Genomic DNA, 14,301 nt, shown 5'->3' on the forward strand with positions numbered 1-14,301 from the left:
TTGTTTCTTCAATATGATTTTTGACCCTGGCATTGCCCCTTTAGCAAAGCTCTTTTAATTCCAGTAACTTTGTCCGCCCAGAAAAGTTGCTGATGTGTGAATGAGGTGCAGTGGAGGGCTGCAGTTGGGGGTTTGCTTCTTTACATGGGGAGGAGGAATGGGAGTAAAACCTTGCTTTTGAGAGGCGAAGACATGCCGTGCCCAGTTGTTGCAGGCTTGCAAACCCTGATTTACACCTGTATTTATTTATCTGTCCTGGTATCTCTGTTTGCATAAGAGCTTGGAGGCAGGATAATCAGGTATGTGCGAAACCCAGTACATGTTTCCATATATATATATATCACTAGCCAAGATGTGTTGCCTCCCCCCTTCAGTGACTGATTCACTAACAAGTAATAACTTATTACTGCTGCTAGCAAATTAAATGATCTTCTGTCTCATATAGGAGAGGCCTGTGAAAGAGCTGGGTTTGAACCGTCATGAAAACAAGTGCACAAGAGTGGTGGAGCTTTGCAAATCCAGGTCTAGGTAGCCCCATCCTTTCCACCTCCTCATCCTCTTGGTTTCTTTGCCAAGCTAACGTTAAGTTGTATGGTTTTCCAGGCTGACAGGCTGTTGTGGAGTTTGTTTGGCAAGTCACAGTTTGTTTTCCAGAATTAATTAGATCGGGTTGGATTTAAGTGGCTGTGGAAGCCAACAATAAAACATTATGTTCTCATTAGTTGAAATAATACTCTTGCCTCCCATGTCATCCAAAGAATCTCAGCTGTGTAAATGAGATGCAAGTGGTGGAAGAGGAAACTTTTTTTTCACAGTGACTTTTCTCTTCGGGGACAGTCAGCTGCTGTTCTGGTGCCTACCTGAGACTGGGCATCTCTCTTAGCCAAAATGACTTGCTCTCTTTGCTGTGTTTGCATGTAACAAATCCACGGACGTGATGCTTTAATTTATGGCGAGCCAAACTAAACTACATCTGAGGAGTTTTACTTTAATGCACCAAAAAGACTTTTAAAGCATCTGCAAAACCCGCTTGTGCAAACAGTCGTGCTGTTGGAGTGCAAGAAAGGGCAAAAAACGTGACGTGTACAAATGCCTTTAGATACCAGGCACTCTGTCTCTTACCCCACCCTCGACAGTAGAGCTGCTCGGTCAGGACGGGTGTTGACCGGGTTTTCCTACATTTTGACACTGTTCTCCCCCTGTGCACTGCTCTGAGAGCCTTGTGGACAGAGTGGGGATGGACTGGGAGTGAGGCGGGACCAGAGGACTGTCACTGGTCCCAGACTCACTTTTGTGGGCTGGAGTCACTGCTGTGGAGTAGGTCCAAATCCTGGAAGACGATTTTTTCCCCTACTTCCTGCACTTAGAGACCCCTGTGCTAGCTGGTCTTCTACCAGCATGAGGATTCAGTCCTTAAAAGCTGTTAGGACATTGCCAGTCCAAGCTGCCATATTTATGTCTCTGTGTGCAGAAAAATCAACCTTGCAGGTTTGTATCTCCATGGTTTTAAAGTTGTTGGATGTAGCTATGTTGGTCTAAGGACATAGATAGATAAGGTTCTTTAGGTAGATGTGACATCTTTTATTAGATCAGCTAAATAGTTGGAACAATTGTTCTTTGCAAGCTTTTGGGTACAAACACTCTTCTTCAGGCATATGCGGTAGGTAGGCTGGTGCCGCCAGCATAGCCAGGGCTGATCTCAGCGATTGTAGAGACACTTTCCAAACTGTTTATCTTGCCCATCCCTGCCTCTGCTTCCTTAAGCACAAACGCTCCCTCTGCCTGAAGAGGGGTGTTTGTACCTGAAAGCTTGCAAAGAACAATTTTTCCAACTATTTAGTTGGTCCAATAAAAGATATCACATTTACCCAAAGAATCTTGTCTGTCCATGTTTTTAAGGCCTCTGTATTTGGTGTCTGGGCCATGTACTGGACATGAATGGCCCATATGACTTTACAGGGACCTGTTATTGAATTCCTGATTCCATATTACAGCATGTAACTAAGACCCAAAGGAAAGGAAAGCATAGAGCTAGTGCATCAGGGATCTCCGTTATGCCTTTTCTGATGAACGGAGCAAGTTGTTGGAGGGGAGCAATGAGTGAACATGTTGCATTTCAGTTCCAAATACACTGGAACACTGTTGGTTCAGAAACTCAGTTATAATACTAGTAGGATTGGGTTGTGCTGCTTAGGAGAAGCCCTGTGAGAGAGAAAAATAGAAGGCAGCGGGAAATCCATTGAAAGAATCAAGTGAAAATGCGGAGCAGAGAGTGAGCAGTGAAGAAGAATAAACAGAGGGAAAAAATGGGGTAAAACAGATACTAAAAGAGGGGGAAATGAATAGAAGAAAGAACTCAAGTTGTGTGTTTACTAAAATGAGTAGTGGCATATGTCTGACTCGGGGCTTGGTTGTACGCATGCTTCCTAGCACTTTTGTGTTGCCAGAACACATTTGCCATCTTTTTCTCAAACTGGTTTACCATTGTAGGGTAAAGAAAGCAACGGATTAAAGCGCCAGATGTCACGATTGCAACACTTTACTAGGCTTAATAATCTAAAACTATAGCTTGGAAGTTCTTAATACCCCAAGTTTAACAGATTAGTACCTTCCCTCTTAGGTGTGCAAAGAGCCGGCTTGGAGACCAGATCCGGATAAGTGGGAGGATTTGATCCAGCATCAGTGGAGAGCAACAAGCGGCCGTGAAAATCAGATCTGCATTCTGTGAGTAGGAAGGAGGCGAGGGGATAAAATATCATAGCATTTAATACATAGCTGGGAGCAGCTTGGTTCAGAATGACTCGGAAAGCACACAAAATATGGCATAAATGAGTGGCTTATAAAAACCACTGCGAAGGATTGCAAGGTACAGAAGTGGTGCCAAGGACAAAGAGAACCCCGATGCCAAGGACAAAAATACATGTCTAGCAAATATACCAAGAGAGTGAAATGAATCATACGGTGAAAAGCACACATCAGATCAGTTAGAAGGTCTTGGGGTTATAGAGGATAATGATGCACCTTTTGTGTGGAGTGTTCTGGATGAAAGGCACTTTCTGAAAGTGCTCTTGCAAACTGTAGGCCTGATCGAACTCCCATTATAGTCAATGGAAAGATTTCTTTTGACTTTGAATGACAAGTCAGATTATGCTCCAAAGGCCAGATTCTCATCCCCTCAGTCATACTGACTAGTTAGCAAGGACATGCACTGGTTTCAGGGGGTCTTCTGGAGCACTAAGGGCTCATTCATTGGGGAAGAGGGTTGAGAAGATATTGAAACATTTCAGCGTGACTCTTTCAAGGAGAAATAGTTCATTTTGGAAATACCAAAATGTTTCATTTAAGTGGTTTTAAAACAGAACTCTTTGATTTTTTCTGTTATAAAAATGGCATTTTGCTGCTTTAAAAAAATCGACCTAAATTGAAAGGAAAAAAAGGTTAAACAAAAGAGGTAAGTAACGTGAAAATGAAAAAAAAATTTCAGTTGGGACTCTCTTCCTCTTCCCTCACAATCATTCAGTCATTGAACCAAAAACACCTGCTGTTTGCCCAGTTTCAGACAGGAAGTGAAGTTTTCAGTTGACCTCAGAGGAGAAACTGAGGTAGGCAGAATGTAATTACCAAACCTGACCCAGTAGGTGCATCTACACATGCAAATAAGCAGCACTAAATGTAATGCTATCAAGGTAATGCGCATTAAGAGATTTTTGGCAGGTGTCTACACATGCAGAGACTTGGGACTAAAGTTACTCCCTGCTGAAGTTGGTCCCAAGTCCCTCCAGTCCTGCCATGTGCCCCTGTGGCCACTGAGGGGGAGCTCCAGCCTCTGGCCACATGGCTGCCAGCACTTGGCAGCCATGCTGAAGCCAGACCCAGCTGCCAGCACTTGGCAAGCATCTTGGAAGCTCTGATCCCTGGACAGACCCTTCCCTGACCAGGAGCCACGTGCCCGGTGCAGGGGCAGCACATGCCAGCTCCCTCCCTGCACACCCTGCCTCCCTGCACCATGGCTGCTCCTGCCCCAGCCCTGCCAGCAATGCACAGCACCCCACTGCCCCAGCCCTGCCCCTGCCAGCAATGACCAGTGCCCCATGCTCTTGCTGGCCATGGTGCTGGACTTGCTGACCCCAGCGGGCACCTCCTGCCCAGGCCCCCGGAGAGCCATGCAGCTGCCAGCAGGGGCTGGGACACCAGCTATGGAAGGCCCTGCCCAACCCTCTCCTCCTGCACTCCCCGCTCCAGACCGCCTGCCCTGCTGCCCACACACCCTCTACCCCCTGCCGACACTCAGGATACACACGAGTGAAACAAAAAAACCCATTATTTCCCTCCCCCCTTCCTCTTCAACAAATGGAGCCCTCTTGCCCTCCTGGATTTGATACTCTGCATTTGCAGGTATCAAATTTAGGCCCAATTAGCCTAATTTCACTGTTTTTGATGCACATTAAGGGTGCGCACATGTAGACATGTGCCTGTAATGCACATTAAATTAAGCTAATATGCATTAATGCATCTCATGTAAATGCACCCAGTCCAGCTTAGACTAGTTTGGGATGTGACAAGGTCATAGTCTGAGGTTGAACAGTTGCAGAGCAGAACGTCGATGAGGAGGTTTGAGATCAGTTTACTGTACAGTGGTGAAGTAGTGATGAATTGGGAAAGGATCTGTGGGTCAGAGTCATTGGGCCACTTAAATACACTTTAAAAATCAGACCAATTAAATTAATGTTGGGGTGAATAATTGGAGCTTTGCGATTCTGAGCTGTGAATTACAGAGAATGTAATGCAAACATTGCAGACGCTGCACAGAGCACTGACTCCTTTCCTCTAGTAAGAAAGTGATAGTGGCAGAAGAGGGGAAAGCAGGCTGATTTAATGTCACAAGCTGAGGAGTAAAAATGAGGCCTGTTTTCTCTGTAAAAACAGAGACTCCAAGGTTGCCTTTTGGAGCTATATGCATTTCTGATAGGAATAAAAATTAAAGCTGTTCCTTCGTTCTCTGAGCTGGTATCAAATATAAGAACTAGGGGGCACGGAGCAAAGCTAAGGAATTGTTGCACCTGGGAGATTTATGGCAGAATTTCTCTATCTGGGGAGAGCTCAATACAACATAAGAAATCAATTAACTAAAGGCATCCACAAGAGAAAACAAGACAAAGAACAAAACATAAGGTTTGTGTTTGGAGAACAGCACTCCTAGCCTAGAACCATAATTCATCCCAAGGAATCAGATGTGGAATAAGCCCTACGCCCTAACAATTTCCTGCGATGTCTCAAAGGTCCACTCTAGTTGTTGAAAGGTTGCAAAGTATGATACTGGATAAGATAGGCCACAAAAAATATTGGGAGACGAGAAGCTTTTCTAGCAATGAATTGTTGTATTAAAGAGCCAAGCCTGGGTTTGGTGGATCGGTGGGCAGAAGGAGACATTTGCAAGATAAGTAGTTTTTCACTGGCTTCTGTAGTTTGTTTCATTGATTCTCCAAATGATTTTATCCAAGTCATTTAAATCAAGTACTTTAGGACTTGTGAGGATGAAAAGTGCCTTTATAAATGTCAGATGTTATCCTCTCCTCAAGGGCAGCCCTTCTGCTTTCCCAGTACTTGGCTGGGATGGCAGCTTAGATGAGATCTAGTGACTCCGTCCTTCACATCAAACATATGTTACTTGTCTTTGCTCACAGGCCTTTCCTGGTCTCCCCCGACCCGACCTCTTGGCTTCACTCTGCATTGAGACATCAGCTCCCAGCGTATGTTGTCAGTCCCCACTGCTCACTTGCTCAGTTTCCCAGCAGTTTCTTCCTGGGTTTGCCCATCAGTCTGTAGCCATCCATTGCTTCTCATCTTCTACTTAGATGGGAAGCTCCTAGGCGTAGAGACCAGCCTTTCGTTGCGTGTTTGCACAGGCTGGCCCATGCATGGATGGTGTTTGGTGGAGGAGAAACCATTCTGAGGCTGGTGGGAAGGGTGCCTGCTACCACGTTTTCAGGTCCTTGATGAAACCTGGACACACAAAGTCATTCAAGCCCTGACCTAGCAAAGCATTTGACCTCACTAGGGCCACGTGCATGCTTTAGCGTTCTGCTGAATCAGAGCTTCACTGAACGCCAAGACGAGTGCATTGACGATGGGTCAGTTCCTATCTCATTCACACCTCTTGACCGCCCCTAATTATGTCCTCTGTTTTCATCCTGGCCATGATTCTGGCTGCATTATCCATCTAAGGAGGGGTGTTGGCAAGGACTGTCACTCCCGGTGACTGACAAAAAAGGGCATTTGTCCTTTTGCTTAGCAGTGTGATAAGCAAACGGCAAATCCGCTGCCAGTCATTTGCATGCAGAGTGGACCGTTTCATTAAGAATTTCATTAAGATGGTAATGTTTAATGTTTCCTGGAAAAAATGAGTTTTTGGGTTGTTCAATTATATAATTAAAGTCAGAGAATTAGGGAAGATTGCAAGCTGCTTGCATAATGTGGGCAAGTTTAATGGTAAAACTTGTAAATAAGTTCAAAGGAAATGAGCTTTTTTTTATGTTACTTGCCTTGAACTGAGTTTGCCTTCTGTCACCAAGGGTGAGGAATGGAAAATGGCAGATGGGGAGTTATCAGGCTTTGACAGTGGGATGTATTTGTAGACAGGTCTTGTCTGTCTCTGAGTTTGGGTAATAGGAGACAGCTGACCTGATAAAATGTGGAGAGCGCTCCTGGAAAGCGAGCCTGCCGAGCTAACTACATCAGTGCCATCACTGGAAATACGACTTTGTGGAGAGAGAGATTTAAGAGTATTTCTTCCATTTTCTTTAGCAGAGCACTAGATTATGGTGGCATGGGCCGCAGTGGTGTGTCTACACTGGCATTTACTGCGTGGTAATTTACTGCACAGTAAGAGGCTTTTAGATGGGTGTCTACATGTCTAGGTGTTACAGTGCAGTAACTCTGTGCGTGCATCGACTTGGGAGTAAAGTTACTCCCATGTCAGTCCACGCAAACAGGGTTACTGAGCAGTAAGGCATCTACGTGTGCATTACTGCGCAGTAACTGCTCGGCAGTAAATTTGCTACCTGCATCATTCAGGTAGCAAATTTACTCCCGAATAGGTGTAAGTTGCCATAGTTACTGCTCTGTAACCTAAGTTATTAGGTCTTTGTTCCCCCCATGTGTGGCATTTCACTGCTGTGTGCACATTTGGGCAAAGCTGTCTGTCTGCTTCTCCTATACAGAGTGGGAGAGAGCATGAGAAAAGCCTGCTCAGATACTTAATTGAAAACCAAGAAAAATAAGGGTGAGAGGGCACCTTCTGTTTGTTTAAAGAACAAATGTTTTCCTTAGTCCTCCTACTGCAAAATCAAGCGATAGGATATACTCCTACTCATCTCCTTGACCTAAACTGGAGGGGGTGGGAACCCTTTTGTCAACAGACGGCAGCACCAAATGACCCAAGCTCCAGTTAACCAAGATCCTGTCTTTGCTGCTCAGGGCAGCTGGGTTTCCCGAGACCTGCTCAGCAAGGAAGCTGTGTCTCTCCCCCAAGGTTTGGTTTTCCTAGCACCCTGCAGCAGCTGTGTTTTGGACTCTCTTGTCTGATGACCAGTAAGCACACCTTGGTGCCTTTTGAATCCCATAAATATCCAATTATCTAGTCAAATGTGGTGTCTGCCAAGCCATTTGCACATTTGAGGTACTGTTGTGCTCCTTTCTGCTAGGGCTGAGCAGTTGCACTTGGCTTTTCCAGAAACTGCTTGAGTCTTATAACAGCCTCTTTATACCGGTGCTGAAGATAGAACATAAAAAGGGAATTTATTAGCAAAAATTCCCAGCAGATGGTTTAGCAGTGTAACACCTTAGTGAAAAAAATAATGGTGACCTGACCATACCATATCAATAAATCATGTGTTATACACTCCTGGTTTTTACTGCCTTGTACACTTTGCTTTTGGTAGATGACCATTTTAGCTGCACCACTATTCTTTATATCCCACAAGATATAAAACCTATAAGTCCATAGTTGTCGAGAAAATAAGTATAACATCTGCTTCCTTTTTTTTTTTTGGATGCACTATACTGGATTGTGTTTGTTATTCATGATTTAATAGCTTGTTGAAATTTGTTCAGAAGAGTAACATTTCAGATAGTGAAATAATTTATACCGATTCATTTATTCAACATGTTTGGCTGCATCCAGCTTGTGAACGGTACACAGACAGATCACAATCTTCTTGAATTCATTCTTTTCTTACGTTATATAATTCTGGCAAACAAATCCTGGCGGCTGGCGTGGATTTAATGCTTTATTATGAATATTTGAATCCAAGCAGTTCAGTTGTGAATATCAATGTGACAGTCCCAAAGTAGATCTCTCTACCTTGACAGCAGGGAACATAAAGCCCTTGATAACTTAATCATTTTTCATACTTTTATTTTCCCCTTAGTATCTGACCCTTTGTATGCCTTTTATCCTTTTTGAGGTGGGATGGCCATAATTGAACACCATATTTCATCGGCGGGCATCTCATTGATTTATCTGATGGCATTAGAATATTTTCAGTATGGTTCCTTAGCCTTTTTATTCATACCGTTTTGCCCCTTGCTCGTTTTGTTTTTTGGGTTTTTTTGACCATCTCTGCATCTAGCAGATATGTCCACTGCATTGTCAAAAATGAAGCATTGCTCTTTCTTTTATTTATTATTATTTATGACAAGTAGATGAACCTTAGTTTTGCCTTCTGCACAAGAAATACTCGCCTCGGGAGAAACACGCTGAATAATTAATGGCCAAATAATGGGAAGTCCCATATGATTACTGCTAGATCAATGCATTTTTTGCGCTATTATGCTGGAGAAAAAGAGAGTACTCAACTAATTGAATGGGAAATGAGTGATTCAGACAATCAAAGCATCTTTTTTTATTTTTGACTATGAATGAAGAATTGCCATATATGTCACCTATTACCAGACTATCGCTTTATCCTACTGATATTATAAATAGTTCTTATATAATGTTGCCTCCTAATAGGGACATTATTCACTTATTAAGTTTTCTAACATAGCCTGTCCTTAGCTTTTCAGATGTGAATCGCTGGTTGATTCTGAATGAACGCTTTGTGATGAAGCCGTGCTGATGGTTGGGTGAATGAGCTCCAAAGAGGATTGAGCAGATGTATTTGCAGCGTGTGGATATATTGGTACTTGGAAAGAAATAAAGAGTGTTTTTTTAAGATGGTTTGTTAGCTCCCTGGGGCAGGGACTCTCATCTGGTTCTGAGTGCTGGTAATGGTCTATGACGGATGCTCTTCAGTAGACATTAAAATCTAAGTATAAGACAGGAGACCAGAGGTAGATACAGACAGACGGACATACGAGGGACAGTAAAACAATACATGGATGTTTAATTAAGATGGAGCCTCATGTTGTCATTATTTGCCCTGTCATTTAGGGCTTTTTTGCACAGGGGAGTCACAGGACAGTTAGCCAAGGTGTGAATTTGTAGCAGACTAGCTATTGCACATTCAACCGTACATGGGACACCCTTAATGTCTAGGAAATGTGAAGCGTTTCATTCCACTTTCAAAGCAGAGCAAGGGCACATCTACACATGCGCTTTAATGTGCACTAGCCTATTTTAATGCACATTAAAGCATCACAAAAAGTGCTGGTTTGTTAATGCGCATTAAAATAGGCCAATATGCATTTTTCTACTACCTCACAATGGAGGGCACTTTTCCACGTGCTCCAGGGCTGAGGGGGCAGCACTTTAGAGTGGCTCCGAGAGCCACTCTAATTAAAGCGCTGCAGCGTCTCATGTATCAGCATCCCTGCGCTTCAAATAGTGGCAGGAGTACTTGAACTAAAGCTGGTTCGATGAGATTTAGTTCAAGTGCTCCCACCACCATTTTGAAGCATGGCCAGTGCCATGGCAAGGAAGGCTGGCACTTGGTGCAAAGCCTGCAGCAGCATCCCACCCTCACCTCGTGCACAGATCTGGGGGGCACACCCTCCCCATCATGCTTGCTTGGGATCTGCCCTCTCCCTATTCCCCCCCCCGAAATGAGCCACTTGTGGCTCCATCCCATGCCCCACCCCAGCTGTGCAGTACCTGGTGGTGCCCCTTCGCTTCAGCACCCAGCTCAGTTGCCCCATTCGCCTCCCCCTTGCTACGGCACTGAGCATCAGGACGCTGATACACAAGATGTAGGTGGTTGCTGGAGCATGGTAATTGCCACGCTCCATCAGACTTGATTAATGAGTCTGCTTCAACACGTTGTAATTACAGTGCATTGGAGCAGCCTCCACACTCCTGTACAAGCACCCGGAGATTACTAGATTTAATGCGCATTATTTAAAGCATTATCTACAGTGGCATTTCTGCTACATGCTAAGTGTCCCCATGGGAGATCAGTGTGCAGGAGGTAGCACACCAGTAAATTCATACCCCACAGACTCCCCCATGTAGACAAAACTCTCGGCACTGATTTAAGTAGATTCTTAAGCCTATTTCCAGCCATGTCACATGAAGTTATTGTGATTTAATGACATGATTAAAGTTATGCCTATGCTTCTGTGCTTTGAGTCGGGGCCTTCCTTGTCAAGACAGTCAACTTGTGCCCTTGCTAGGTCTGGGCAACCACTACAGAAAGTCATAGGCAAGCATATGTTTACTGTAGGACCCAAGGCTCCTTTTTATTTGTTCTCTGCAAACATTTGTGCAAGAAACTTGCTTGCAAAATGTCTCTGGAAAGTGATAGCACCATGCATGTACATTGGGATGAATCTTGGGGGTATCAGCCTGGCAGCTCTGTGGTGCTGGACAACCTACAGGCACCAGGAGACCTTTAGGACATTTTCCAGCAGTGGCATATTTAACTACAAATCCTGCTATTCTGCAAATAAGGATCCTGGCAGGCAGGGCCCAGAGGAACTAAATGTACAGGTTGTTGAGCAGAGGACATGAGCTGCTTCTCTCCAGCCTGTGCTCAGAGGCCTCCTACCTCTATGCGGGCCCTTGCATCCCCCATCTAGAGCTAGGCAGCAGGAACAATACCAGGGGGCTTTAACTGGCCACCTCAACAGCCCACGTGCTCAGCGTATGGGTCCCATGCTTTGTACCTAAATAATGTGCCACTAACCTTTAACGTAGGGTTGGCCAACCTGTGGCAAGTGTACTGCAAGTATCACAGGCAGCCCGTGCGCGTGGTACGTGACAGAGCAAGGAGGGGACAGGCAGCACAGTGGCAGATGGGGCAGGAAGCAGAAAGCAGACCAAGCAAGGGAGCAAAAAGCACAGGAGCAGAAAGCAGAGCAGTAGGTCAGGTAAGGGAAGGGGATCAGAAAGACACTAGAGAAGGTGCAGGGCTAATTTGTGACACATCTGCTAAAAATCTTGGCCGCCACTGCTTTAACCCAGGCTTTGGAACGATGTTTTCACCTTGCTAATATATACTTAGCTTCTGTAACCTGCATTACATACTCACCCATGTGTAACAATGCTGCAGTGAACTCCTGTCTTGAAATGAACCTGTGCAATACAGTTACAAAGCAAAAATAAAAGGGTGGTAGTGTGATTCCAGCTGCCATGACTTCTCATGTAATTTAACTCTGGTAATAACAGTTGTTAAACAGCCAAAGGGCCAGTGTGGAAGGAGTCTTAGCTTCGCAGCTCCCTTTAAAGTCAGAATTGGGTGACTAAATCTCATACTACTCTTTGCACATGTTTTAAATGATTCCCTGAAGTAATTATGTGCTTAGCCTGTTTCCTGTTTTGAAATGCAAGTCAGATGCGTGTTTGCCATCTCGAGAGGTGAACGACTCGCAGAAACGCCTGGATTTATAAATCCCCCGTGGGCACGGGTCCTATGGTAGACTCGGTGGAATCACATTGTCTAGCAAGAACAAAGGGTGATGTGGAGCGGCTCGGTGTGATTATTCAACTACTCCCAGCTCAGACATTTGAAGTAAATAATTCTGCAACTGTTAGAATAGTGTTAAGTCAAAGGTGGGATTAAAAGAAGGCGCCCGGTAGACAATTCCATTTCCACCATCCTTGCATTGTCTGAAGGAGTGCAAATATATTTTATTTTCCAGGAAGCAGCCAAAGCAAACACTCTAAAAAAATTTGCTCTGTTGCCGCTGAAGAAGTTGAGAGTGCCGCACTGATCCAGAAGATTGATGGGCAGTAAATAAAATATTTAAAGACGTGTGTTAGACAAGCTTTGTGTGGTATCCATCTGTCATCTCGAGTAGATTCTGTATCAAAGCCAGCCTGGGAGTTTTAAAGGAGCAAAGCAGAACTTGTTTGGCTGCAGGTTTTAGAAAGCTCCAGTGAACTTTCCGTGTCTCTGGATCTTTACTGGATGTTGTATATTGCTGCAAAGACCTGGTTGTGGCTAATGGCACAAGGGCCACAATCAAAGGTCTGGACAAAAGGGGAATTGCTGTGGTGTGGAAGTAAAGTTGTTCCAAGGTCATGGTGTCACACTAGAAGCAGACGGCTGCCTGCATCTCATTTTTATGCCCACACAGAAAGAGACACTTTTCTGGCTGATATTTATAGAGAAGTCCTACAGTCGTTTTAATTATGCACAACATACTGATGCCTGCTTCACTGATCGTAATTGCAACTCTGACCTGTTTTATTTTGTGATTTAGATGCCTTCTCCTAAGCACTGCTCCGGTGTATGATTTACAGCGGCTGGGGCTGGGAGCGAGGAGGCAGCCGTTCACAACGCCGCTTCGGTGGTTGAAGGCTGGAAACATGCTTGCGGGATGCTGTCGTCAAGCGATGAGGGTGGCGCGAAGGAATGCCAGGTGTTTCAGGATGGACTATAATGTTAACCCACTGGCTGTGTTGGAGGGAGCTAGGAAGAGCCAGGTATCGGTAGGCAAGTTCTTCTGTCCTTCCACCTTTGAGAAGTTCACTGGCCAAAGCTTGCCATCCTCATCCTGTTCCTTTTGAAAGCATCCACCTTCGCTCCCTGGATTCTGGGCACCTTGTGATATAGGGACAGGCCCACAACTGATGTGCCAAGCTCCCTGGGTGCCCACACCCCACCCCACACCTCTGGTAACACATCAGAGTCAAAGGGAAGTGTTGCAGTGCTGCCGAGTCCCTGTCTTCTGTCACATTGAAGATTCAATAACCAGCAAAATCCATTTCTTGTCGAACGAGAGAATGTGAGGATGTGGCATCTCGCGAGTCGCTGTGTTGCCCGTCTATGCATCATTGCAAAAGTGCCCCCATGGTTTTTGGGCATGGTTTAATTTTTTAAACCCGTCATCATGTCATGATGTCACCTGGCAGAGGTGTCAGCAGAATGAGTCCCCAGGGCCTTTTGCAAGGCAACCCAGCATTTGTCACCTCTTGCTTTTAGGGGCTATCAAGGGGGGAAGGCGTGCGTGTCGGGGAGAGGTGATATGTTTGCTTCTTGAAAAAGCAGTCTTCCTCCCAAGACCCTCCGGAGGATGGGAGCTTTCCTACTAATGGGGAGAAAGCAAAAGGCATTCAGAGAGGTTCTCTCCTGGAGCACTGCTTTGGAGAGCTCCTTTTCTTACACTTGAAGCCACCCACATAATCCCATGCTTGAGGTCTTCCAGAGGCTCCCCTCCAGCAGGCACCCATGTTCGCTGCAACGAAAGCTTAAAGATGTTCACTGGAGTGGAGCAATCATTTTAGGGCTCTGTCCAGCTGTTCAGGCCCATCCTGCCCAGCCTATTTGCACATGGCTGGGTTTAGCTTCCAGCTTTCAAGCCTGCTCTGTAGCCTCCCTCATCTGCTTGGGGGTCACGGGTAGGCCAGTGGCTGAAATGCAGGAGGTAGTTTAGCCACAGTCATTAAGGCCAGGGGATTGCATCGGGATATCCCGCAGGGCACCACTGGGCTCCAGGCTACATGCTACAGGGAAACAAGCATAGCAACGGGGAACGAGAAATGCAGAAAATATGAGCCATACGGAGAGTGTCAGGCATGGGTGTGGTGTTTTACTTGACACAGCAGCAGTTTGAGAAGTTTCTCTACATTGCCCCGTCCAGCCTCGACCTCAAAGGAGTGAGGGGAAGGAGGAGATGACTTAGCTCAGTCCAACTCTCCTGGTCCCAGGTGCGAATGCAGTCAGGCAACCTCTTCAATGGGAACCTCACTGAGTTCCTCACAAAGAGCTGCCACAGGATATCGACTGTCCAGTCACCAGGGCTGACCTCCGTTGGATCCAGCTGTCCATCTCTCCTGACTCTCCTTCCCACTTCCAATACTTCCAGTCCCCTGCCGGGAGCTTGCCCAAGCACACAGCTACTTAGCAGCTGCTGTTGCCA

General features: G+C 45.5%; 1 long non-coding RNA gene across 1 annotated transcript; it reads left to right on the forward strand.

Annotated features, from left to right (window-relative positions):
- Positions 1-2,623: 2,623 nt before the first annotated feature.
- Positions 2,624-9,215, forward strand: LOC109280278 (uncharacterized). Its single transcript, XR_002086526.2, has 2 exons — positions 2,624-2,724; positions 9,059-9,215. It is a non-coding gene; the product is annotated as an uncharacterized LOC109280278 (long non-coding RNA).
- Positions 9,216-14,301: the final 5,086 nt, after the last annotated feature.

Source organism: Alligator mississippiensis, chromosome 9 (genome assembly GCF_030867095.1).
Source record: "Alligator mississippiensis isolate rAllMis1 chromosome 9, rAllMis1, whole genome shotgun sequence".
Taxonomy (NCBI): Eukaryota; Metazoa; Chordata; order Crocodylia; family Alligatoridae; genus Alligator; species Alligator mississippiensis.